The sequence below is a fragment of the Rousettus aegyptiacus genome, unplaced genomic scaffold (genome assembly GCF_014176215.1).
Source record: "Rousettus aegyptiacus isolate mRouAeg1 unplaced genomic scaffold, mRouAeg1.p scaffold_m13_p_16, whole genome shotgun sequence".
NCBI classification, from domain to species: Eukaryota; Metazoa; Chordata; class Mammalia; order Chiroptera; family Pteropodidae; genus Rousettus; species Rousettus aegyptiacus.
In genome coordinates this window covers 2,136,337-2,162,593 of record NW_023416291.1, presented here as the reverse complement: position 1 = coordinate 2,162,593, position 26,257 = coordinate 2,136,337, and the positions used below count along the sequence as shown (strand labels likewise).

General features: G+C 46.8%; 1 protein-coding gene and 1 long non-coding RNA gene across 3 annotated transcripts in view; one reads left to right on the top strand and one right to left on the bottom strand.

Annotated features, from left to right (window-relative positions):
- Positions 1-11,769, bottom strand: part of LOC118612407 — a 90,225-nt gene extending 78,456 nt beyond the window's left edge. The window contains exons 1-3 of the long non-coding RNA XR_004954826.1: positions 11,671-11,769; positions 10,129-10,295; positions 6,987-7,097 (exon numbers count right to left, since the gene is read on the bottom strand). This is a non-coding gene — a long non-coding RNA (uncharacterized LOC118612407). The remainder of the gene's footprint in view (positions 1-6,986; positions 7,098-10,128; positions 10,296-11,670) is intronic.
- Positions 10,889-26,257, top strand: part of NDNF (neuron derived neurotrophic factor) — a 31,254-nt gene continuing 15,885 nt past the window's right edge. Inside the window, exon 1 of one of the 2 annotated variants that reach the window (XM_016144805.2) lies at positions 10,889-11,048. The gene's annotated coding sequence lies outside the window, so the exon portion shown is untranslated. Of the gene's footprint in view, positions 11,049-11,822; positions 11,924-26,257 lie in introns of those variants that run through there. The other variant, XM_036233442.1, reaches the window with a different exon arrangement.

Below are 26,257 nucleotides of genomic sequence, written 5' to 3'. Positions count from 1 at the left end.
TGGAGGTGTGCGTGTGTGAGTGTGTGAGGGCGCACACCCTCCTGTCAGGTAGGATCCATGAGAACGGGCTTCCCAAAATACAAGTGAGAGTTCGAATAACACTGCCCATATTCCTCTCCTCCCTGGCCTTAGTCCATAAACTCAGCCCCAAACATATTGTATCTTTAAAAGAACATGAAAATGACAATCCAAATTGACACCACCTCCTTCGGATTATGCTGATGACTCCTGAGTTGTTTCGCCTGTTATTATGAGTTGCGGTAGATTAAAAATGGCCACAAATTCTTCTCAGCTCACCCCATCCAGAAGGGCAGTCCGCTCCCCTCCTTGCCTCTAGAATCTGCCGGGTTTTTGAGCTGCTTTGATCAACAGAATGAGGTAGAAGTGACAGAGTGTGACCCCCGTGCCAGAGCTCAAGGGGCCGTTTCCCTGCCTCGGCCTCCTTTTTTCCTGGCCTTGGGTTCTCTGCCCACTGCCCTGCTATGGTCCCCACCTCGGGAGGACCTGTTGCGGGCTTCCCACCACCTTGCAGCAGACGAGGCCCCTCCTGTCTTCCCTACGGCCTCGGACTCACTCACTTCCTGTGCATGCAAAGCAGCAGTGACATGAGATATTATCTTAGGTGGTGCCATGGCAAATATTTTATTTATTTTAATGTTGATGAGGGGAAAAAAAAAAAACAAAACATAACCAGCACATGAAACAGATATTACTGTTTAGGTTGTTAATTTCCTTTTTGAATAAGCTATTTTAAAACAGAAGGTCTCCGGTTTAAACAAATCAAGTAAGTAATCGTACAGGCTGTGTTTAGATTTGGAAAACTTTGGGGAAATTTTGCTTTCAGGCATATTGGCTCAAATCCCACTTGGTGCCAGTACACGGCCCAGTTTACTCTCCCTGCTTTTGCCGAGAGGACCCCTCTGACTTCAAGATCGTTCCTGGCTCAGCGTTCCGTCTTCTTTCCTTTCGCGCAAATTGCCCGTGAAAACCAAGCGGCTCTCGAGCTTCCCTAACCGGTGGCGAGGTGGAAGCCCCTGGCGTGCGCCGCTCCGCCCTGGCACTGAGTGCCGCTGTTGCCACCTCGTGTTGTTTTCTTGCTGCGGAAACACTGACAACGAGGTTCCCCCTAGCTCTGGTGCCCAGTCACCCCTTTCTCTAAGACGTCCCGACTCCTATTGTCCTGCTTCTTCACTTTTCAAAGCCTCCACCCCGTGCCCTCTGCTGACTCTCCTCGCCCCTGATCATGGTACTTAGTCTCTTTACGTCATTATTAGTCTCCTTCGTAAGCTATTGACCCCGGTCTCGTCTTCTCTTCACCCTCCTCTCCACATGATCCCTATCTTCCATCGTCTTCATTCTTCGTTTTATTGTGTTTCTTCCCTTACGTGCATCCCGCTGGACTTGCCTTGAAACACAGAGGAAGAGGAGGCAGGAGGCTTGTAAGTCTGTTTGCTCATGTAAAGATGAGAGTCAAACACTTTAGCACTTCTGAAGTCCTTTCCGCACTTGAATACTGCTTCATTTGTATCATTTATTCCCTTAAGAACATTCTCTCTTAAATTACAAAAATTCTGGTCTGGAATTGATCCAATAAAGATTATCTTTAGTTCTTGACTGAGACTCTGTGTTTAATGCAAATTACATATTCCTCATAGGTCGGTGTGCCAGTTCCCACATAGATAAGGTCTTTGAAAGGTTCTTTCAAAATCATAACGATTATCCTATGTTTTGACAGATGTATAAATGAGTTCTTTGAAGTTTAGTGTTTCAAATGACCTCTGAGTTTCTAACCTATTTGAATTTTAATGTTGTTATTCTCTTCTAATTGCAAAAAACGTCCAACTCCTAAATTTGCACTTTGTTCACAATAGGGATTCCCTTGGATTTTGACTGAGTAGTTTAAGGTTTGGGAATTGGAAATGATAGAATACCACTATGATTATCACATTAATAACAAAAAATTATGGACTTAGAAATACAGATGAAATATTAGAAAGACAAAAGAGAAATTTAGGGTTCTATATTATTTATATTTTATAGAGGAAAAATGTCATAGAAGGATTAATATGAAAAAATAAAGAGCACTTAGACTAGATCATCTTAATTTATATTAGCAAACATCAAATTCTTCCTTTATAACACCAAGAGTTTTAAGAGTCGCATTAGACTCTCCTGGAATGAAAGCTGTTTCCCCAAAATAATTTCAGTGATTCTATTACAATCTATTATCCAGAAAAAAATTGCTCGATTCCTTTTAAGTGACCCCCAAATTGGGCAATTTTTCCCTTCGACAGAGCATAATGAAAGTTGAAGAGTTATACTTAGAAAATTAGAACAGCCTCTGTTTCTCATTACCTTACACACACAGATTTTGAATTTTATATGGTAGTGATTCATGTTTGATCAAGTTTTATAATGGAATCTGATTTGGCACAATGAAGTAAATATAAATACATTTCTTTCCTAGATGTGGTATTTAAAAGTAGAAATGTGACAAAATCCGGTATTAACTAGTCTAAACCTATAAGGAATTTAATGTATTTGAGTCTTATAATACACACAGAGAAGCTTAATAGAATGTTTAAATAATGCTATTCTATTCAAGAAAAGTTTTATTTTCTCAAAGGGAAATTTTTTATATGTCCAACTAGTAGGAAATAGTTAAAAATGGATGCTGATATGGCTGGACTCGGCTGATTCTTGAATTCCTTAGCTCATTCCCCACATCTGTGAGGAACTCCCATGGACCTACTCCGAAAGGTAAGGAGAGAGTGTCACAGCAAAACGCAGTGCCTGAGTTCACATTTTTTCTTGGCAAGAAATGCAGCAAGTCCCGACAGCCCACCGAGCCCTTCTCCAGAATGGGAACCACAGCCACACCGCCTGAGGAGGGCTCTCGTTGGGGCTGGGGAGCGGTGATGGCAGCGGGCACGTGCGAGCCACTCGCTCAGTGGCAGAGACTAAACGGGCGAGTGGTTCATACATAATCATGTTTCTACGTTTCCTGAGCAGCACGTGTTAAGATTTTAACAGTGATGTCAGCCCTCCTGTCTGCACTACGCTTCATAGGTCAGCTAGTTCGACTTCTTTAGGGAAAGATCCATACTGTGCCAATGAGATGGAGTCAAACCGTTCTCTAGTAAAGGACTCAGGCAGCTACATCAGTTTGGACTATTCTACCTCCTGGTTCAATCTTCTGGACTTGGGACCTCGGAGGTTTGCAGCTGCAATGGATGAATTAGTACACTTTTGGGAAACAGTATGTGTGGGTACATTTGCCCTTATGGAGTGCCAACAAAGAGCCTCTGAATTAAATTCTGTGGTAAAATCCCTTTTAAAAATTACCCATTAATATAATAGCATCAAAAAAAGAGAAAAATGAATCCATGAAAATGCTTGATAGAGAGGTTCCAAGTAATTTACCAAACAGCCTAGGCAGCTGGTTAAAAGCAGAAGTGCTGGATCAGAGAGAATGGGGTTCAGACCCCAAAACCTGTTTTCTCATCTGTAAAATGTGGAAAATTATATCTTTTTCACTGAATTTTTTAAGGAGTAAACAGGGAAGATTTTAGATATATAGCACATTTTGCCAAGCATGAAATTGTTCATTTTGGTCATGCTCGTGAGGGGGTCCTGGATGATTCCATTCATTTTATATTTTCACTCACAAATGGTTTTCTGATTGGCAGGGGGCCCATATTTTATGCACTGTAAGGCATACTGAACTCAGAGAATTAGTTATTTAGTGCCTATTTATATATCAGGAACTTAACATATTCAAAACGGTTTAATTTTGACAATAACCCTATCAGGAAAATTTTGTCATCCCCATTTTACAGATGAGCAAACAGAGCGTCAGAGGAAATAAATAACTCTCCACGTTCACACAGTCCCAAAGTAAGTGGCACTGTAGGAAACTGTGCCCAAGACTTCTGACTCAGAAGCTCGTGTTCTTTCCACTCTATCTGATGCACACTTAAAATATAACCAGGCTTTGTGTTTGTATGGCCTTAAGGCAGCACGATGTCACTGTAACTATCAGGCACTTGGGCCAAAATGCCCGCATGAAAGAGTTTTCTTCTTAGCTGTGCCTAAACAAGCCATGGGATGTGGAAAATAAAGCAATTCTTAAATGATTCCCAACTATAGGAACATATGAATCACACAGTCCTAACTCCCTGTTACACCTAAGACTACATCCCGCCCCTGTTCCTTTCGGGCCTTTTTATACTCTAGACAGGTCCAGTATTTTTCTCGCCTTTTAAGTTTTGCATGTGCACAGCTTCGGTGGCCTCACGGCACTGCGGCTAGCCGTGGCTTGCACCGACTGCCATCACATGTGCTTGGAATGGTGCAGAGGACTGAAAACAGCAATCTGCGCTCATGTGGTCAGCCGGCCTGGACCACATAGCGGGAGATGCCTCCGGCTGAGACTCGAAGTCATCAGTGGACTTCCTCTTCTCGAATGTAAGAGGCTCTCAGAATATGTTTTCTGATGTATCTAAAAATATGCCATCACATAACCGATAAAATGTTATATATCAATTAGGAAAAACGTTCACAGGAGATGCAATGAATGAGCAGATATATGCTGTGTACTGAAATAGGGGATTTGATGTGAGAGGAACCCACCCATTCATTATCACCGAAAGAATGCCTCTTTTACAAACCAGGAGCATCCTTCTTAAGGGTGGCAAACAGTGCTTGCGTCAACGTTTTGTTTATTCAGGTTTTACTCATTGACAAGAGGAATGACGCCCAAACCTCTTCTAGCACGGCCACTCCAAACCTCCCCGCCGCGTACCCAGTTTCTTTTTGTATGCCGGCTCCCAGCCGGCTGTTCCAGTCCCTGCCCCTTAATGCACCTGGCGCCTCCTTCCTCCCAACCTTTCCCAGTATCGTTTCTACGGCTTCGATGTTCTCACTCTCTCTTATCCCTCAATTCAAACCTTTCCCAATGGCGAAAAAGTTCTATCCTATCATGTTTACTGCACCCTCGGATGTCATCACTTGGTGTCTGCTGTCGTGACCAATATTCGAAAGCCAACTAACTTGTCACCATTGCGCCACGCGCTCTCTGAGGGCAGGGGCCACGTGTGTCTTTTCAATGATACATCCTCAGGCTCTGGAATGTAATGGGCACCCAATAAATACATACTCAATGTCTGAAGGAAGGAAAGAAAATATAGCTGAACTCATTTTTCAGACTTTTCCTGAGCAAACATTATACGCTAAACCTTTGTATTTCTTTAGCACTGAGCTCAGTGCCCAAAACAAAGTAAGAATAAAAATTGTTTTTGTTTTTCTCAGTGTACTAATCTTTGGGAAGCTATGCAATTTTTTGAGGTTTTTAATAAAATTTTGATCACTTTTTTCGATCCAGTAATATTCTTGTAAGATACTGGTAATTCTGATTTAAATGAAATATATTTAAATGTACTATAATGCTTTTACTTCCTTTGCTTTTGAGGTCAAATTTGTAAACTCCTATTTAACTCCAAGGTCTTTGAGTCTAGTTCCTATGTTTTTTTCTATGCATTTTATTGTTTCGGGTCTTATATTCTGGTCCTTAACCCTGGGAGGGTTGGGGGGAGATAGATGGAGTAAAAGAGGCCAAATATGTGGTGACAGAAAGAAATCTAACTATGGGAGGTGAACACATGATATAAATATATATATGCTTTACTGTTAACATGTACAGCGGAAACGTACCAATTTCACTAACCAATGTCACCATTAAAAAATAATCAATTGAAGTAATAATAATAATAATAAATAAATAAAAATAATAAAGATTTAAAAATGTACTACAATGACTTTAAAATACCCTACGCTACTTCTCCAACAAACTAAAACTCAAAGAAAATATGTTGGTCTTATCTACACCTTTAAAATTAAGGCAAATTTCTATAGTTATGCTTTCCGTAACATTCTCCGCATATGTTATAGTCTATGCTGCTCCTCCTTCCTTCAAATGCTGGCTCCACGCCCCTGCCCTGTAACCCAAGACGACCCACCCATCCTTTGGGGCTCTCTTTAGATGTTACTTTCTCCAAGGATCTTCCTCGATGCCCCACTTCCCCCCTTATCAGGGACTTGCACAGCCTCCCATGATGCCCTTTTTGAGCCACATGGGAGTTACCTAATTCTCCACTAAACACAGATCCCAGAGTGCGACGGCCCTCCCCGTTCATTCTTTTATTCTCAACAGCTATCGTACCCGGCATGAAGTTGGTTCTCAACAAATATTTACTAAGTGAATAAATTTCCTCGGAAAGTATGAAAGGTGAGTAAGGCCTATTGTTAACACTGGTTCAGTACGTAAGAGCCATCATTGTAGAAGTAACCGTTAATTCCGAAGGGACCTTGGAGAACTACTTCAAGAGTTGTGCGACGACCTCTGCCATGGAGAGGGTGGGGAAGGGAAGGGATTGAGACTGAGCTCACAGACAAACGAATGCCCAGCACTGATCCGGCACTGTGCCCGGGGGTGTGATAGTGCCTTAGACGAGCCGGATTCGCATGATGGTTCCCACCGGTTCCTTTGTCCTGGTCCCCACAGGAGAGATGTCGAACGCAACACTGTAGTTAAGTCTACGTACAGAAGTGTGTACTTACATTTGTGGGAATGAGAGCTATATTGTACAAATACACTTGAGCGGGCAGCCGATCTACAGGAGGAACACTATGCTAGGCCTTTGATGACCTTTCGATCGAGTTTCATGATTGGGCCTATTCAACATGACAGTGGTTCTTGGGAGTCCTTTATAATCTTAACATCCTTGAGGATCCTGAGAAGCTTTTGTTTATTTGGGTTATCTCTATCAGTATTCATTATATTAGGAATTAAAACAGAAATTTTTTAAAAATTATGAATTTAAAAAAAATAACTATAGAGCTACTACATGTTAACATAAATATTTTTTCTGTGAATAACTATATTTTCCAAAGAAAGCGATTTAGTGAGAAAAGTCGCAACGTCTTACCTTTTTGCAAGTCTCCTCGGGACGCGGCTCAGCGGACGACAGCTGGACTCTCCTGTCACTTCCGTTTCAATCTGCTGCACTGTTGTTTTGTTTGAAGTAGGTCAGGAACGTCTGGATCCACATAGATGCACAGTGGGAAAATGAAGCGGCATTCCAATAATCGTTTCAAGTAATTCTGCGTATTCTTCTCTGATGGCTACACCCGAACTCAACAAGTGCTGGTTTCTTAAACCTCATCATTGTGATATGGAACAGGAAACCACATCAGTTAACTTTCACACTCCGTTCTGTGCAAATCCACGGGTCTAACTTGCACTCTGAGTGCATCTCTGCCTCAGGCATGATTTTATAACACCCCGTATTATTGGTCATTTGGAAAATACTGGTTCACTGAGTTACACAGATATTCCAAAGGTCAATGCCTTTTGTTATACAACATCAAAAAACCACATTAATCAAAAAGAAGCTCATGGTAGCAAATACAAGTTTTCTAAATAATATATTTACTTGAAAGCTCGAATTTTTCATTGTAAATAAGTACTGCTGCTTGTTTACCTTGAAGTGACAGGCTTACTTAATTGGTTTGGGAAAAAATGGCTGTCAAATAAGCAAGTGTGAATAACCAAAGTTCGTCAGTTGTTCTTTCACGCAAAACTACGTTGCATGAAAAAAGCAGATGGTTTAGCTCACAACTCAATTCCACAAACGTTTGAATCCGAGAATCTGGCTCACGGAGCAAGAGCTCTACGTGCGCCTCCCCTTTCACCACACGGAATATTAAAAGGGCTGAGGGCTGGGGTTCAATAAATGAAGGCTTTTCACTGCTTCCTCAAAGACCATCTTCAGTGACGCTGACGTTTTTAGCAGTGGAGATTCCAACAGCTTCCAGCACCGGCCAGTACCACTGCCTTGTTTCATACTGAGGTGCTAGCGGGGTTCCCCGCCATTGTTTTTGTATGATTAGAGCAAATGTCAACACAGTAAAAAAGGCAAACCACCACCTTAGAACAGTATACCAGCTCTGGCCTTGCGGATGGTCCTGAAAGGGTCGCGTGACGCCCCCAGGGGTCTGGAGGTCTAGGATAAACAGTCTGAGGACTGCTGTCTAAGACCCAGGCTCGAACTAGGAACTTCTCTTAAATAGACTTAAATTACACTCTTAATTTTTAAAGAGTTCTTACTTTTCTTTTTTCACAGTTGACTGAATATTTATGCATTTCGTAGTTTAAAAGTAAATTCAGATATAAATAGTCAAATCTCTGCCAAACACTTAAATTTTAAATATGGTATACTACCTAATCCTCACAAAACATCTGTAAGTCAGCTATAATTTGTTCCATTTTTATACTTGATAAAAGAAAACACTGAAGCTCAGTGAGATTAACCTATTTATCTCACAGCAAATAATTATCATTCTAGAATTAAATGCAAGTCTGTCTGACTAAATAATGCATGTTCTATTCGATATGGCATGTTGCCCAAGTTTCTCAAAACACATTGAAGATATTTACATATATAAATATAAATATACACAATACCATTGGTTTTACCAATGGCTTTTTTTTTTTTTTTAATGCAAAGACGGGTACATTGATACATGCAAATCTTGATGTTCAAAACGGGGCTATTTTTAGGAACTTTCATAAAAAAATATCCTTCGCGGAGCTCTTATAGAACTTTTCCCATAGAGTTGGTCCACCATTAATTGGCTGCAATAACAAGTCATTTTAATGCCTTTTGGGGTCAGTTCCTTCCTAGCAGCACTGTTAAAGCACTGTCTGAACCCCTGGGTTATCAGAGCTCCCCCCCCCCCCAGCCTGGGAGATCCACAGCGCACTGCTGCCCCAGTGCGCTGAGGGGAGAACTGACCCTCCGAGAACCTCTCCGACTCCTCAGCCCCTCCCTCCCTACCCCACTGACTGCCAGCATCACTCAACTCACACTGGGTGTCTCGCATTAAGAAAAACAGCAGCATACTACGAAAAAACGCTTTTCTCATAACTGTCTCTCCTTATGCTCTGTGCCGGACCGCTAGGTGAATGAGCTTCTATGCCCTGTCCCCAAAGGGCCACGTCCTGCTGTTCTCTACCTGATCCCTCACGCAGAGACCATAACCCATAGTTGCTTGCGTTAAGATCCCTGAGACATTTTGTGGTGCAGCGGGGGCTTTTCAGTCCGGTGGTCTGATCACAGCTGCAGTCTCCCCTGGTCGCCTGTCCCTCCCTCCCTTGGCTTCGTCAGCCCTGCGCTTGCCTTGGTCCCCTCCTCGTTCTCTGGTCGCCGTCTTTCTTTCGCAGGCTCTTCTTCCCCCACCCACTCCAGCGGCTGGTTTCTGATGGCGCTCCCCGCTTGGACCGTCTCTCCCAGGGACTCTCCTTCCAGCTGCCTAGATGATGCTGCACTCAGATGTCCCATGTGCACGCCCAACTCAACAGACCTTGTTATGTTCTCAATCCACTCCCATGTTGTTTCTCTTGGCAAGGGCGCCATCGCCCGCCTTCCTACCCCAGGAACCTGGGAGTCGGTCTAGGCCGCTGCCCCCCTCCCTCACTCCCCATAAACAGCCAATCGCTAGGTCCTGCCTGTTGCATTTCTTCAACATTGCAACAGCTGTCCCAGCCTCCCAGCTGGCACTTCGGCTGCCTTAGTTCAGCCCTCATTTTTTCCTCTGGAAATTACCTCCTCACTGCTGTCTCCGCCCTACTTGTCTTCTGCACTAACTTTCTAAAACTCATATCTGATGACATTGAAACACCTTAGAATCTGCCCTTGTTTAAAACCCTTAATAGTTTCCCAACCACGTACCATCTTCAGGAACCTTCCTGTTCTTTGGGCCCGTAGAGCCTGGCGCGGGCCGGCCTTGCTTACGTCAGCTGCAATCCACCCACAGCTAACTTCACTCAGTTCCTGGGACTCCAGGTGCTTTTTGACCCTTTCCTAACCTTTTCATTTGCTTCTCTGTTTGTGGAATGGCCTTTCCTCTTCTCCATCCCTCAGAACTCTGCACAGGGGCCAGCCGCTCCCTTTCTCATGCTCCCGCAGGACAGGTGAAAACATCTATTACAGTGTCAATCAACTTTTCACGTATGCCTCTACCTCCCCACCAGGCTGCCAGCCCTTAAAGGTGAGCACGATGTCTTACCTTGAAATCTCAGGACCCAGACAGATGTGGTACACAGCAGGCACTTAATGAATGTTAATGAATGCCTGATGACCCGCTGTGGGGCATATCAGAAGGACAACCCGCCAGTTCTCCAGATCTTCTGGGCAAACATCCAGAAATCCCTTTTTCTCGCCTCATTGTCTCATCTGCAAAAGGTAAGTTTGCACAGTGATCTCAATGTCCCCTTTAGCGTCTAGTTCTATGGCTTTTACAAAGCAATCCTGTGGAGATTCACACACTGCGGGGTCCTCATCTAGGAGCCACGAGGCTTCAAGAGCCGCCTCAGATGGCGTCCGTGGCCAGGTTTTTAGCAAAAAGACCATAGTTTTAATATGATTTTGGTAGGGTTGATTTTCATCTTATTTATCTACATTTCACGGTGGCAATGAGAAGAGAGCAAGTATTTTTCATGTTTTCAATACTGACACTACATCTTAATAAACTATATATTCTGAGAACTTCAAATCTGAGAGTCTAAAAACCATGTTTGCTGGAAAGTAGGTTCGCAGTTGCAAAAATGAGATCACTAAATCATTTTATCTCTTTTTTCTCCAGCTTTCGGATGCCTAGGCCAGGGTGCTAATTAGGTAACTTCTTACTATAATTACCAAGTCAGCCTTAACGGCTTCACACCCTCGGCTGGGTCTCTCACTGGTCCTGTAGGGCCGCTTTTCAACGGTTAAAAGCAGCTGCGTGGTGCGGCGGGCGGCGTGCACACTCTGCCCTGCGCCTCCAGCCTTCTCCAGTCAGCTCGTCTGCCCTCCTTGCGCCTAAATCAACCCAGAGAGCCCCTCACTGTGTGCTCGGGTCTCCCGGACCGGGCGACGGTCCCGCGAACGCGTCCCCCTGGGTTTCGTGGCTTGGAGGGGGCCGCGACCTCCCTCCCTGGCTGACGGGAGGTAAGGAAGGCGGTGTGGCCCGCGACGCCGCCCGCGAGGGTGCGCGTGTGAGAGAGCGGAGCCGCGGGCCGTCTGTGTGTCTGTGTGTGTGACTGTTAGTGTGTGTATGTCTTCGAGTGTGTCTCAGCGTGTGAGAGTCTGAGCGTGTGCATGTGTGTGCGAGTCTGTGTCTGTGAGTGTCTCAGTGTGTCTGTGAGTGTGTGTCTCAGTGTGTGTGTGTCTGTGAATGTGTGTGACTGTTAGTGTGCGTGTCTCCGAGTGTGTCTCAGCGTGTGAGAGTCTGAGCGTGTGCGTGTGTGTGTGTGTCTGTGTGTCTGTGAGTGTGTGCGCGCGCGCGCTGGCTCGCGGCAGCGCGCCGCGGGATGGAGGGAGGGATGGGGCGGGGAGGGAGGGATGGGGGAAGGGGAGGGGGCAGGGCCGGGAGGCAGCGGGCAGCGGCGGGCGGGGAGGGCTCGGGGCTTCGGCGGTGACACTCGGGATCCAGCGCGCACTCTCTGCTCGGAGCCGCGAGAGCGCGGAGCGAGCGGAGCCGCCGCCGCCGCCGCCGCCCGTGCGCCCGGCTCGCCGCGCCCGCCAGCCCCGCCGCGTCCCCCGCACGCGCCCGCCGCGTCCGAGGACCTACCGCCGCGGCCCGCGCCACTCAGCAGCAACTTCCCGGCCGCGCGCCGCAGCCTCGGCCGCCTCCGAAGTTCGCGGCGCCGCCCGCAAAGTTGGGGCGCCCGGCCGACCGCGCCCGCCGAGCTCTGCGCCCCTCGCCGCGTCCCGCGAGCTCTGGGCGCCGCGTCCGGCCGCCCCGGGGACGTGGACGTGAGGCCGCCGCGCCGCGGGGAGGCAGCTTCCTCCCCGCCGGGAAGAGCAGACAGGCTGTCCCCAAGGTGAGGTGCGCGGACAGCGCCCCGACGCCCGGCGCCGCCGCCGCACCCGGGGCCTCACGCGGGGCGCTGCCGCGGGCCGGCCCGGGTCCCCGCCGGCCGCGGGCGCGGGGGCGCGAGGGGCGTCCGCGGGGGCAGCCGCGCGCGGCGGGGAGCAGCGCCGGGACGCCGCCTGGCGGGACGCTCGCCCGGCGCGCCCGCCGAGGGCTGCCGCGGTCTCGCGGCCCCGTCCCGCGCTCGGCGGCCGCGGCCGGCGTCGCGCAGGGCGCGCGTGTGCGGCCGAAAGCCGTCCGGCCGGCGCCGGGGGCGGGCGGCCCGGCGGGCGCGGGTTCCGCCCGGCGGCCTCGAGCGGCGCAGCGCGCGCGCCGGGACTCGGGGCGGCCTCGCCCGCCGCGCCGGCCCCGCGTTCGTGCCCCGCGCGTGGCGAGCGGCGTGAGCGAAACTTCGTCGCCGAGAGCGGAGCGGGCTGGCCCGGGACGCGTCCCGCTGTAGCCCGGAGAACAGCGCGGCCGCGGGACGCAGCCGCGGGCGTCGCGCGCCAGCCGGGTCCGCGCGCGAGTCGGGCTTCGCTCCGGTCCGCGAACCTGCGGGACCGGGTTGGGAGCGCGGCGGACGCTCGGGAAGCCCGACGAGCGGTTCCAGGTCCCCGCTGTGCCCTCGCGGCACGTCGCCAGCTGCTGCTGCTGCTTTCGGGGTGCGGTTTGGTTTTCCCCTGCGCCCCCCGCGTCCCCGCGCCCGCTCCACGCGCTGGGCGCCGAGGCCCCAGCGCAGGGCCGCGCGGTCCCTCGGCCGGTCCCCTCCGGGGCGCTGTCCATCTTCTGCTCTGGGTAGAAGGGGCTCCCCGAAACCAAGACCTTGAGCGGGAAATGAACCTGAGCAAATGTATCTGGGCTTGATTTTTTTTTTTTTAACAGAGTTCTTTGGTGCAACTTAGTTGGGTTGGAAAAATTTGTTTACTTCTCATCTTTCAATCGGCTAATCACACACACACACACACACACACACACACACACACACACACACACACACACACAAAGAGAATTTATTTCTTCATTTAGCGGCGGATCGCCCAGACACACTGCCCTCCCTCTCCCCCGGCCGCCCCTCCTCCTCCCGCCCGGCCGCCTGAACCCTTTTCTTCCCCGGAGCAGGGACCCTCCGCACCTCCTCCCGCCCGGTCCCTGGGCGCCTGTGAGAACCGGGGAGCCGTCCATGGGAATGAACGCGAAGCGCTCCCTTCCCCGCCCCCTGCGCACCAGCGGAATGCCCGGGGGCGGGCAGGACGGCCCCCCTCCCCAGGGGGCCGCCGTGAGGATGGGATGGCATCGCGTGGTGGTCTCATCCCTGAGGACACGATGGACGGCCACGGGAGCAGACACACATTCGCACAGAACCCAGCCAGCCTGCCGAGGGCGATCGCTCGTTATTGTTATTCGTTACTGTTTATTAAGAGTGGTCATAAGGCCCTCGCTCTCGCTGAGGACTGTTTAGATTTGGTTTTGATTTTATGTCAGTCTCATTTCAGTGGTTTCAGAAAGTGGAAACACCAAAAAAGTATTAATTGCTCACAATAATTCTGCATATGGCGTTGATCAGATGTCAAAAAGATGCTGTTATTTTACTGAAGTTTTAACCCATGAACTTGTCGAAGGCTTGGGTCTTGTGAAATGTCCTCATTTACATCCGTCTGGCTTCTTAAAGTTCAAAAAACTTGGCAACATAATTAATTATGGTCCCAATTCCCATTTTCAATCTAAACCTGTATTCAGGATTATATTAAAGTATCCCATCTTTTATCCTTTGAAAGGGACTCTGGTGAGTTTAAATTCTTGGAGATGGGTCAGCTGGGAATGAAAGGCTCAGAAGTTTGAGAAATTAGTACTATTTCAGATTCACCTAAAAAATCCTTCTTCCTTTAAAGAACGATATCACAAGTGCTTTCTTTGCACAGTTCTTAACTTCAGTGAATGTCCTTAATCTTTACCACACGCTCGAAACGTAACAGCTTGCAGCTTTGTCTGTATTATTGTTTTCATTTTTATGTCAGGATGTTTTATTCATTAAACCTGTATGTCGAAGTCACAGGCTCAGCGTGGCAGTAACACTCTGTTTTAATTAGTAACTATCATAAAAAAGAAGCTAGAAACTCTGTAATGGGCCTAAATTGCTATGAATTATGTGTGGTTTAAATTACGCCTTTATTTCAACAGAAACGAAGCCATGAATAGAAAACATCTTTTAATCGCTTGCAGATACAGCTTTTATCTCTTAAGATGTAACAAAAGATATAATTGAAAAATATCCCCCTAAGAATGAGGGCAGCCCCCACCGTTGGCTTAGGCTTATTAGTCCTGGGTCTGTTGAACATTCATGTGGTAAAGTATGAATGCGAAAGAGCAGAGTCACGTTTCAACCTGGCAGACGAAGCCGAGGCGATGCTGCGTTCTCAGTGGCCGCAGTGGGTCAGCCTTCAGAAAGGGAATGGAACCGCGTCGTGAGCCTGGAGATTCAGATTTTAGTTTCTCACTGGGATTTACCGACCAGGCTCTCTACGTGGAATCTGGAAAATATGTGTTGTAAAACTAACAAATTATTCAAAATGAAAGGAGAAAAGGTAGAATTAAAATGCATCTGTTACCTTCCTATGTTCATTTCTATAGTTTGCTTCACTCTTTTGAGAGGTCGGAATTTTTATTCTAAAACTGTTTTTGGTGTGATGGTGGTTGGGACAGGACTTTTTCATTTTGATCGATGGACGAATAGGTGGAAATGGACTGATTATGCGTGAATTAAAAGATAGCACAGGGGTAGTGTGAATTTCATGTTATTTGCACTGATAAAAATTATATTAGTCTCGCTTCCTTAGTCTTCCCTGTGATAAGATGGTTGATTCTAGTGACTAAGAAGTGCTTTCCCACACTTTTCACTCCGTGTTTTCTTGTGGGTCTTGCTTGGGGGAGCCATGCACCCATAGTAGCATGAGTGACCCTTGCCAGGGCCAGTTGCCATCAGCTAGTCACCAGAAAGCAAACCCCATTGTCATCTGTAGTGGCTCAAAGGCAAGCATAACCTACAAAACCATTCATATCATTCATTTGACCTTGAAACAATATCTAGAACCTCTAAATATTTATTTTGGAATGATCATCCTGAAGAATATAATTTATCTTCCCCCTGTTGACTCATGGTCATTTAATGGAGGCAACAGCTAAGCAAGTTATAACTGAATAGTAAATCATACCAAATCTTTGCTTTGAATACTGATTTCAAAATTGAAGTCCTCCGACATTTACTCCATTTCAAAACATTCTGCAGTTTGTACCCTAAAGTTAGACTAAGTTCTGCTGTATTTTTCCACTCTATCACAAATGCAAACCGGCACCCAGGATGCATGCGGTCCTGCTTCTCTGCGTTAGAACCCACGCAGAAAGAAAAGTAAATACTTTGCTGCTGCTGTTATTGTTGAAAAGAATCACATAATATGGCATGGAAAAACAAAACTACCAATATTTTATTGCATCACATACACATAGTGGTACACTGACTATAAAGTCTGTTACATTTCTGGGAAAAACCATGCCGTGATAGCGCAAGTCTGCTTCTTTGGATTCACGTGTCTCTTGCCGCTTCTGAGCTGACACCTGACATTTGCTGTTCTGTAGCTGGCCAGTGCCCAAAGCAGGTGTATTCTTGGCTACTTACTTCTTAAGCACACTTCCTAAATCTGAAGATGCTATATCCACACCTTCCTCCCTTCCTTTTTGGTATTTTACTAACAACTGCAAACCAACAAATTCATGCGTTTTAGTCTTTTGAAATATTCCGAAAATATGAAATGTATAACATTAATTCACCCAAAATAAGAGAGGCATTCCTTATATTGCATTTTAAAAATTGAGAGTAATGTGTTTGGTCAGTAACTGGCAACATATTTCTCAGATTTTTCCCTTTGAGATGAAGAGGTAGATTTGACCACAAAACAGCTGGATATTGGGGACTGTTCTGTCAATTTTGTAAAGAACTCACTGAGCTAGATTTGATTTAAACTTAAAGTCCACAGACCTTAAGTTTATCAGTATAGATACTTCCCAGGTCACACATCATTATTCCTTCAATAATTTCTGGAGCCTTTGGAAGTGGATTTATGTTAATAAGCTGTTGAATAGTTTTTGCTTTCTTTTTGCTAATTTCTTTCTGTAACAAATTCGAACATGACGTATTTAATGTCATATATTTTTCTGAAGTATTTACTTTTAGTTTCACTTGTGAAAACGATCTTTTCTTTAAAAAAGGAAAATGGTAGAATATCTATTTGTCAAATGTCTCCTTTATTTTTTGAAAGAATTTGCTGCTTTTACATAGTTATGAGAAATAAAGAAGCATTTTTAGAAATCATGGGGTTATATAAAGTTTGGAAGCAGCGCAATGAAAACAGGATTACGTAAGATCGGAAATCAGGTCATCTGAGTGGCTCCGTTAGCCCCTGCCTCTGCAGTGTGATGTTAAACACGAGAGCCAAGTAACAGAAGTGAAGTCAGCAGCATACAATCGTGTCTGTCTTCCAGCTGAGACAATTTCAGCCACTGTCACCCGCCTTGGTGACTGAGTGAAGTAGAGGTGACTCTACAAGTTTCTGTCCCTTAATGCTTTTTTCTCCCTAACAGTAAATCAAGATAAACTCCGTCTCCTTCCAGCTGTGTGCTCAGAGAGCACTATTCCGCAATCTAAAGACGTAGCCAAAAAATATGTGCTACATTCAAGTTGGTTTTTATCACAGCTAAAAATCTCCATAACTGTATCTTGTTCTCTGAGGCAATATCCTAATATACAGAGCTCTAGATAAAATGTGAGACTGCCATTTATCATTTTCTAAAATAAGTAGCAAAAATTAAACTCAGAAAGGTTTAGAAAGTGTGATCTTGTTTTTTGAAATCACCACAACTGTTTTCTAAGTTAAAGTATAGAAGCTATGGGCAAGTGTTTATGGGTAAAGGTAGATAATACCATATCTGGACCGCTTTGTGGTACTTACTTGAACATACTATGTCTGAAGGGCTTGATTTATTTAGGATTAGTTTCTCCAACTTAGGTGCTACAGGTGTGAGGTGGGTACAGTTTATAGCTAGCGCATGACAGTGAAAACCACAGCCATCCATGTGAACCTGGAAGATGACTTTATGACCCTCTTTTGTCCAAGCAACATGGACTCTCAGCCCATAGGCATCACCAAGTGTAACATATGCATTTTCTTCCAGTAATAAGATGTGTTTCTGATTAAATGGTTGGTCATATCAAAAACACCAACAGCCACACACACGTAAACATAAATGTACCCGATCCATTTTAGTTACCTTGTTTAAAATACATTTAAAGACAACAAGTACGTTTTTAATCATAGGAATACACTTGGTTTAAATGTAAATAATATTCGTATGTTGATAGTGCTCAATAAATGTGGCAATTTCACATGAAATTATAGCTGTCACTAAAATTCACTGGTATTGTCAAAAGCTTCACATTGGGAAGGATCCAGGAACTGAAGAGAGATTCGTTGCCAGAGGTGGTGATGAAGATCAGATGCAGCACTGCCTCTGGGACACCAGGCACACTGAGCAAAGACCACAGCCACTGAGCTGTCTGCTCCCCGCGTCTCGGACACCTCAGTTCTGGGGGGATCCTTCAGGGTCTGCTTGAATGTGCCGCAACAATATATTACCTTTCCCTGGAAAAATAAGCCTGCCTCTTAAATGGGAGATAACAGTTTTAACACTCCGAGGTTGGCAGTGGCACTATTAACTAACCACGCTAGCGGGTCCCGTGAGAGATGACTTCAGAGGTACTGGGGAAGCCGCCCTGGCCCAAGGCCTCTCCTGCTAGTAAAACACCATCTGTAGAAAGATGACTTTTCATTTTTAAAGTAATTTTTTTTTTCGGTGTTCCCTAGAGGTAGGAAAATACCCCTGGGATGGGAAAGAGGGTAAGCCGATGTCAGCAGACGTCTTCCAGAGATGCTAGTAGCTGAGTAGTGCCAGGCTGGAATGAGGCCAGCGTGAAACAGCCCGGGAGAGCGGGGATGCTGTCTCGGGCTCTTTTAGCCCCTCCTTCGGGCCACCTGCTTTTTGTATCTACCTGCTCTTCATTCTCTTCCTCCGATAATTGATTCTCAGGTTCTGCACTCTAGTGTAAATTACACCCTCGGGCTAGCTTCAGGGGGCGGCACTTAGAAAGACCCCATTTCCAGTTGAATTGCTCTGCTGTTGCAGTCTTGAAATTCTTAATTTTTGGACAAGAGGTCTTGCACCGAGCCCCACAAATTTTCCTTTTACACTGGATCCCGCAGGTTATGGGACTCACCTTCATTCTACCTTGGTGTGAATTTAAAAAGACATAGAATCTTGATGTCGAGGAACTGCAAAGGACATTTGAGATCATCTGCGCAAGGTTAGGTCCAATGAATATTTGTATTTAAAAATTCGTTTTTTAAGTAGTGTGAAAGATACAGGATGCATTTTTAAGAACTTGAAGTGGAGGTTTCCCATTACCTCTAAAATCATACTGAATAGGTATCTAGCTTCTGATGGCACCAGTCTTGTAAAGCGGAGGTCTCTGAAAGGGACTGTCCTCTTTGCCTCATTGTGATCCACAGACATCTCATTATGATGCAGGGAGAAAAATGCCCAGAGGTATGCTTTATCTCTAAAGAAGAGGAATAAGTTTGGTTAATATTCTTGAATATATCTATTGACAAAGGCATTCTTACTCAGCATATCAGACGGTCATTGAACAATAAAAAATGACAGAGGTGACAGCGTCTGTAAAGTAAAAATAACATGAGGTGAAAATAGTGGCATTCTAATCGGCTCCAACCAGAAGTCAGCCCTGCCCACAAATTCACCAGAGAAAGATCCGAAGTATACAGTCTCATCCATTATGATAAACTGTGATACTCATCCCAGTGTAGGATGCCTTAAGTTATTTTGTATATATGAAATATATATATTTTTAATCACAATTCTAAGAGATTTGGAGACAACGCATTACAGAGCCAGAGGTCTTAAAAGGAGGTGGACAGGAAGCTTGAAACAGTTCTCAGGTCAATCAGCCACTACTGTCTTCCAGAGTTTTCTCAGTTATTTATATAAACACTTCATAGTTCCTGTTACGAATGCGTACATATTAAATTCCATTATGTTCTGAAATTTTTGGTATTCTAAGAGCTAAGAAGTGTTATCCAACTTTCTTAATTTCACATAAAAATATATGTCAAATTACATTTTGAAATTTTTATTTGGTATTTTATTGATTTTTCAGTCAAGTCGTCAGTTATTAATGTACTTAGGATATCCCTGTGCCTCAAATTTCACAAGTGAATGAGGTGATTCTATTCATTAATAATAGTACACCTCTGCAGGGCAGTTCCACATCCATCATTGTCCCTGATCGTCACGGGAAGCCGTGGAGGAAGGCGTCATGTCCTTCTATTCCTGAGAAACCCACGAACCAGTTTCGGTTAAGAGACTTACCTAAACTCACAAACTTTTAAAATAAAGTGATAACTCTTTGGTTTCAGAGGTGAAATTGTTAGAAATGTCTAATGAGATTAATTGCTGGATTCATTTGCAAGGATATACTTTGATTTTTTTTTTTATAGTTTAATATTAAAAAATATCATTAGCTATATTCGCAAGGCCTTAATTGGAAGCTGCTTATGTGCTAAATATTTGTTTGTTTTGGTAATAGTTAACTTATTAGGGAATTTTTTAGAGGAAAATAATTGCACTTTTCCACCTTTAAACCAGTATTTAAGGCCATGTCTAAATGACTTGTCTTTAAGAGTAAAAATGTTTTGGTTCAAAATAACACAAAGGGCTAGCAGTGATAAAGAATGCCCAGACCTGCCCTGGGAGGTTAAAGACATGTTCCAGTCTCTGAGTCTCTGTAAGTTCTGGTATAAGCCACAGGCGTTCTCACACATCCTGCCGCACTCACAAAAGGTGCACTGGTTTGTCACTGTGCTGTATGAAGTCTGCAGAGAGCCATGGATTCAACTCTTGAAGGCAAATCTCTTTTCCTTTCTTCAGGTCTCCTCTCAACTTGTCTACTGCCCGGCCATTCAAATCTGAATGTTAAAATGCCCTAAGATACACCATTTGTTGAATCTGTGTGTGTGTGTGTGTGTGTGTGTGTGTGTGTGTGTGTGTTAAACAAAGTCATTACCATACTTTGGAGACAAGTTGTCCATAAATGGAAATAAAACTTGTTTTCTTCAATAAATAGAGTTTAATAAGAAAATTAGGGATTAGAAAAATGAGTTCTAAATTATTGGCGAGATATAACCTGTTATGACTTTGGAATATATTTCAAGTATGTATGGTAGGCACAACATTAAAAAATCAATAAACTGTAGACTCTTTTAAAATTAATAGTCGTTTATAGTAACTCAGCTCTGTAGTTATTCCATTATTCCACTAATAAAGCAGCATTTTGGGGAGGTAAGATTTGAAGTTAGATCGGTTCTAAGACTTTTAAAACAAATCATCTCCCCCCAAATTGGACAAAATCATACATTCCAATGGAATGATGAGAGCTACTATAGATGTAGATGATATGACAGTCCAAATGTTCTGGAAGTTTAAAGCCCTTTGAAGCACAGCGAGGAATGAGTCAGTTCATACAGTGAAAGTGCTTTACACACACACTCATACTGACACTTCAGCCCCAGCGCAGCCTGGGATTGGAAAGGTCTCTACGTTCAGAGTCGATTCACCCTTACAGAGCAGCATCAGCAAAGAGGCAGTTTCGAAGCATCTTGTTCTCTGGTCTGTGCGATGCCCACGGAGCATTGTTGACCCTCACCTGCAGCCTCTCCTTAATGCTTCCCTTAAAAAAAAAATTAAGGAAAAATAGAAAACGAAAAACAAAAAAACTGTAAGAATAAAGCACCTAACTATACAGCTTCTTCGGGGGAAAGGATGAAAAAATGTTGAGTCCGAATTCCCGTATGGGTCAGTATTTTGTGGTTTGTCATCTCTCTGCTTATTACGGATTAACGTGCTCATATTCATCTTATCATTTTCTACGTAGACGCTTCGTTAAAAGTGCCTGTGGGATCTGTTCACACTGTCTGCACTTGGAGTGTCCTGTTCTTTAATCATCTTTTAATCCAGAAATAATAATGCAGAACATCCCGGGAGCTGAGCCTGATCCGCAGCCCCCTAATCTCGACACGCGCACCGTAAATCCTTTGCTAGATCTAGTTCGCAAACAGTCTGAGCACACTCACCTTTGAACCAGTTTTAATCCAGTTTTGTTTACCGAACGATGCTGATGTCCTCAGATAAGGCGCGTCCAGGCTAACGAAAACAATATCGAGTTTCCTGCAGTTCGGGTGATTATTTTAAAATCCCAACATCTTGGCCTTTCCTCCGTGTTTCTGGTCAGTCTCTAATTGAATCAGGACCTAACCTTTTACCTGATAGATTGGGTAAATACAGATCGAATAAAGTGATGCCGAAACGCCTTCTCACATCTCTGTTTGTAAGAACAGGTCAAAACTTGTGTCTTCGGCTGTTGAATGAAATTTCGCAACTACTCCGAGAAGCTAATTTATACTATTTGTAAAGACACAGAACCTTTGTCACTGTTAAAAGAGCATTCACATCCACTGTTGGTAATCTCACGACGATCCCGGGAGTAGTTGTCTCCATTTTGGAGATGAGGATACTCGGACCCGAAGAAATGAAGAGACTTGCTCAAAGTGCGAAGGCCGGTCATGGTTTCAGTCAGACCGTCTTCAGGTTAAAGCTTCTGACTCCAAGTCCAGCGGTCATTTTCCGTTTTGCCTCCGCAGCCTTTTCGCTGTCTCAGCGCTCGGCCGGGGCACGAGGCGGGGGAGAAGGCGAGATCTGCAGAGGCAGGCGGAAGGCGCAGGGCGGCCGCCCGCTCCGCCAAGCTCCCCGGGCTACCGGTTTGTCAGGAGTCGCTGTCCTCGGAGGACATTACGTCCTCTCTCCAAAGACGTGGCTCCTCCAAGTTAGTGGTTTGTTTTTGGCCTCGGATTTCTGAAAAAGGGATGGTAGACGGCATACACGTTCGAAAACTGTCCCTTAACGTCTTATTACGAGGACAAGACACTTCCATACTCATCTGTCCCCCACCCCCTTTTCCTGGTTTCCTTCTTTCTGGAAATAGGAATACTTTAGAGTTCAACCATTTTAACTACGTCTTTCTCACTTTTGACCGCATTTCGTTTTCGGCGTTCTGGGGGTTCTGCGGAGCCTCTTACTGAGCGGTGCCCCTCCTCGCTGACAGTAACTGTGACACTTCCCCGGGGAGGATGGGCGTGCCGTAGTCTTGCCCCCCCGGGACGAACCGACGGCAGTGACCGTCGAGCGCGGGCAAGCGGCAGCCACGTTTCGTCCGCGGAGGCCGGCCGCTCCACGCCTCTGTCCTGAGCCAGTCGTTCCTCGTCTCGCGGTTCGACGGCGGGGCCCACGCGACAGCCCGGATCCTCGAGAAGGTCGGTTTCCTTCTCCTTCCAGCTTTCGAAAGAGACGTGAGGCGACCCCAGTGTCGGCAGGTTCCCGGCCTCGGGGTTCTCCGGAGAACCCCTGGGCCGACCGGTGGGCCGTTCCGACCGCCGCGGGGGGTACGCTGGCTCTCGGTCTGTGGGTTTTTCCCTCACTGAACCCCGCTCCCGAAGCATGGGGCGGCGGGGAGGAGAAGCAGCGCAAGTGATGACCTTTGAAGAGTCGCCTCTCCGGGGGAAAGCTTCGCTCTTGGCTTCGTGGTCCTTCCCCGTGGTCGTGGACGCGACAGGAAAGCTCAGGGCGCAGGGATTCTGGCGGTCGCCGAGAAACTGCTGGACAGCTATCTTAGCGCTAAGTTCCCCATCCTTTATAAAGGCGGCTTTTGCGCTCATGAACCTTCACAGTGAGTTCCCTGCTGATCCCTCTCATCTCTGTTCAAGGACGTTTTCTTCCTCGCTTCCTCCTGGACCGGAGGCGCCTCCGGAAGAGAGGATGCCCGTGATGCTGGCCCCCCGTTCAGTGTCCAGTGCGTGGGGACATCCGTTTGGCTCCTACGGATGCGGTGCCCGCTCCGTGCCCCGGCTCTCTGCCCGGCCCACCTCCGTGTCCCCTCCCCAGAGGCGGTGCCTTCCTCTCCCCGTCCGCCCCTTCCTCTCGGAGTCCTGCTCTGTGTCCGCCGGCTCTCCGGGCGTCTTCCCGCCGGCTGGGTCGGCCCTTATCATCCTCCCAGCGTGCGTTACCTTACGCTGCGGGGTACTTTAACGCATAATTAATGTCCACGCGGCTGATCGTAAACAGTATGGGCCCACGTTACGTATCTCTGTGCTTTGAGTGCGTTTGGGGGTCTTGCGCTCAGCAGGGACACGCCGTTTGTTGACCACGATAGCTCAGGTGTCACTGTCTAGGCCGACGCGCCCCGTCGCGAGGAGCTTCCATGTCCCATCGGAGCTAAATCTCAGCAGAGCGTGGGGCGTGCAGTTTGTCGACCGCTTTGGGGGACGTCGCACAGGAAGTCATCTTCCTCCTGTTGCAGATCGACAGGAAATGAGGCTTAGTTGCCAAACTAAGTAAGAAAGGCGACTGAGCGTGTCATTCCAGGACGCGCTGGCTTCTCCTTGGACAGTGGAAGCCGCCCCAGCCACCTCCGTGGCACGTCCTGGGGACGTTCTGACTGGAGGAAGATACTCCGTACTTTGTTCCAGTCTCACAGTGCATTATCTAGATTTCTTTTGAATTTATTGTATCTTCTAACCGCATCTTAGTGTATTTATTCCTTCCTCTTGTAAATGGGTCTGGGCGTCCTGGACCGAAGTCCACTCCTGCCTTGAGTGCATTTAGTTTGGCCGAGTCCATCGGTCATCATTCCTTTCGTTGGCATTACTGCTGGTGGGAATGCGGGGTGACTAACTTTAAAGTCCGATCCTCTTAGGAGCTGTTCTTGCTCTGCGGGCCTGACCATCTTTTAAAATCGGTGTGCCAGAGCCTTGTCCCCACTGCGAGCCACGAGGACAAGAGGGGAGGGGGCGACAGCATGGAAACTATTCGGGACTTTGGCGTGTTTTCATTTCACGTCGATTTTTTCATACTGATTTGAAAGCTGGCGATCGTTTAGAGAAATGGCAGGGGAGGGGGGAAGCCCTGCAGGCAGAATGCATTCGTGAAGGTCTGCAATTCGCGGATTGTTGCCGTGAGAGACTCCGAAACCCTCCGCAGTCTGTGCTGTGCGGACGGCGGTGGGGCGAGGGCTCCGGCCGCGGGCTCCGCGCTGCTGGGCCGTGGAGCCGGCGTCCAGCGCGTGCGGGACGGGAGGTCGCCAGGCATGTGCGGGAGGCCCCTCCGTGGGGCACGTGCGCCCTCAGGATCCCTCTCCCGCCGGCTGCTCTCCTCGCCCTTTCCAAACACGGACGGCCACCTAACCGCCACGCGCTCCACGGCCCTCAGATTCTCAACCACAGCAGAGGGTATTTCTATATTAATAAGAATGATCGACTGATTTCCATTACAACATTCACTGTTTGCAAAAGACAACAAAACACAATGGCTTCTGGGAATTCAGCTTTTTTTATGGCAAGGCGTCCGCCTTGAGGGACCCAGCACATGCGAGCTGAGCGCGTCGGCAGGAAGGTGCGCAGACAGACCCCGCAGACAGACAGACACGGGGACGTTTCCCCCGCGAGGCTCTGCTCCTCCCTTTGCAGCTGGATCGGATGCTTCGGATTTTCCATCAGATGTCGGCGTGGCCGAGTCAAACAAGAATAAATGGCCTTGAGTTTAAAAATAGACATCGAAAGACTAAATATTTGCACTTACAAAGGAAAATAAAATAACAGAAATCTCCGCGGCCGGCCGGCCCTTGAAACGGTCCTCGCCAGTCATGGCCGCGCAGGGTCCGCGCCCGGCTGCATTTGCTCACGCGGAGTCAGACGCCCGGCCTCCTTTTTTGGGCATGATAAGTTTTCTTCGTGTTCGCAGCCTGCACGCGGCTGGGGGCACTGGATGGTTTTTTAAGTGAATCCTGATGACGCTGCGGTTTTTTTAATTGTATACTTCGCACGGCATATTTATACTGGTGACTCTGGTCTTCCTTAGGGGTGTCGACACGCAGTGTCTACTGGAGCTTGGCGACATTTTTAACAAACATGTTCCCATGTGTCTGCAAGGGTCTTGCAGAGCCTCGGCGACTAGTGGCAGAGGGAAGGCGGGACTAGCTTTGGTCACGGTGCCTACCGGTGGGTACAGCTGCCACCTGCTGTTCCGAGGGCCGGCCAGAGGCGAGAAAGGCCACGGTGTCTTTCTTTTATGAAACGTCTTCTGTTCGGGGAGCCTTGCACAGTTACCTGAAAACCCAAAAGAACCTTGTAGTGACCAGATCTGCGAATTCCTCCCATTAGCGACATAACACAACCAAACAGAAGGTGATAAATGCTAAAGGCCAGCTCTTCGGTGGTTGAGATGCTTCCCTGCTCTTAAGATGCTCACTTAGAATTTGTGGTCAAATCCATTGAATATCTTCTTTAAAGAAGTAAAAAGTAAACCAGATTGACTGACCCATTCTCAATGTTCGCAGCATTTCAAATAGTACATTTTTATTCTAAGTGAACCAGTGGGCTAACTGAGATGGTAACCGACTAGCTGGTCTCGTGTGACTGAAGATAAATTTCATGAAATGACAGTAGCTGGGTTGCTGCAGACACCCCGGGGCAAGTTTTGCTTGCTTTTGGGCACGGCGAGTTTCTTTGTGGTGCCCGGGGCTAGCGGATACACTGATAGCTTATTCAAGCGCTTTAATTCTTTCTCGCCTATGGTGAGACCACTTTACAATTCTCAAATATTTCCACTGGTTTGTGGAAGAAAGATAAGCCAGGCCAGTGTGACTATTTATTTTAGCTACACTGATGGCTCCATCGAATAAAAACTTCAAGTTAATGCTGCAAGGCTCAGGGTGGTTTGTACATCTTCAGCTGTCCATCAGCTGCTCTGCTCCCTACCCCTCATGGAGCAATAAAAGCCGTCCCTCCACTGGCATTCCTCTGTGACCCCTGCGGGTTCCGCACCTCCGCCTTCCCCTGGGCAGGCGGTGGGGGGAGAGCCCAGCGGAGGGGGCGAAGCGAGCAGGAGAAGCGTTCCCTCACACGGCCCTGCAGCATGCATAAAGCAACCCTGAAGCCCTAAAACGGTTCGTACTCTCCACTCCTGAGCTGATCTGCTCGCCAGACGGGGCAGCACGTATACAAACAAATGTTTACCTTTCTTTACTCTAAATTCAACTAATTGGACGCATTAACGCTCCTAGTGTGGCCTTAAGTGT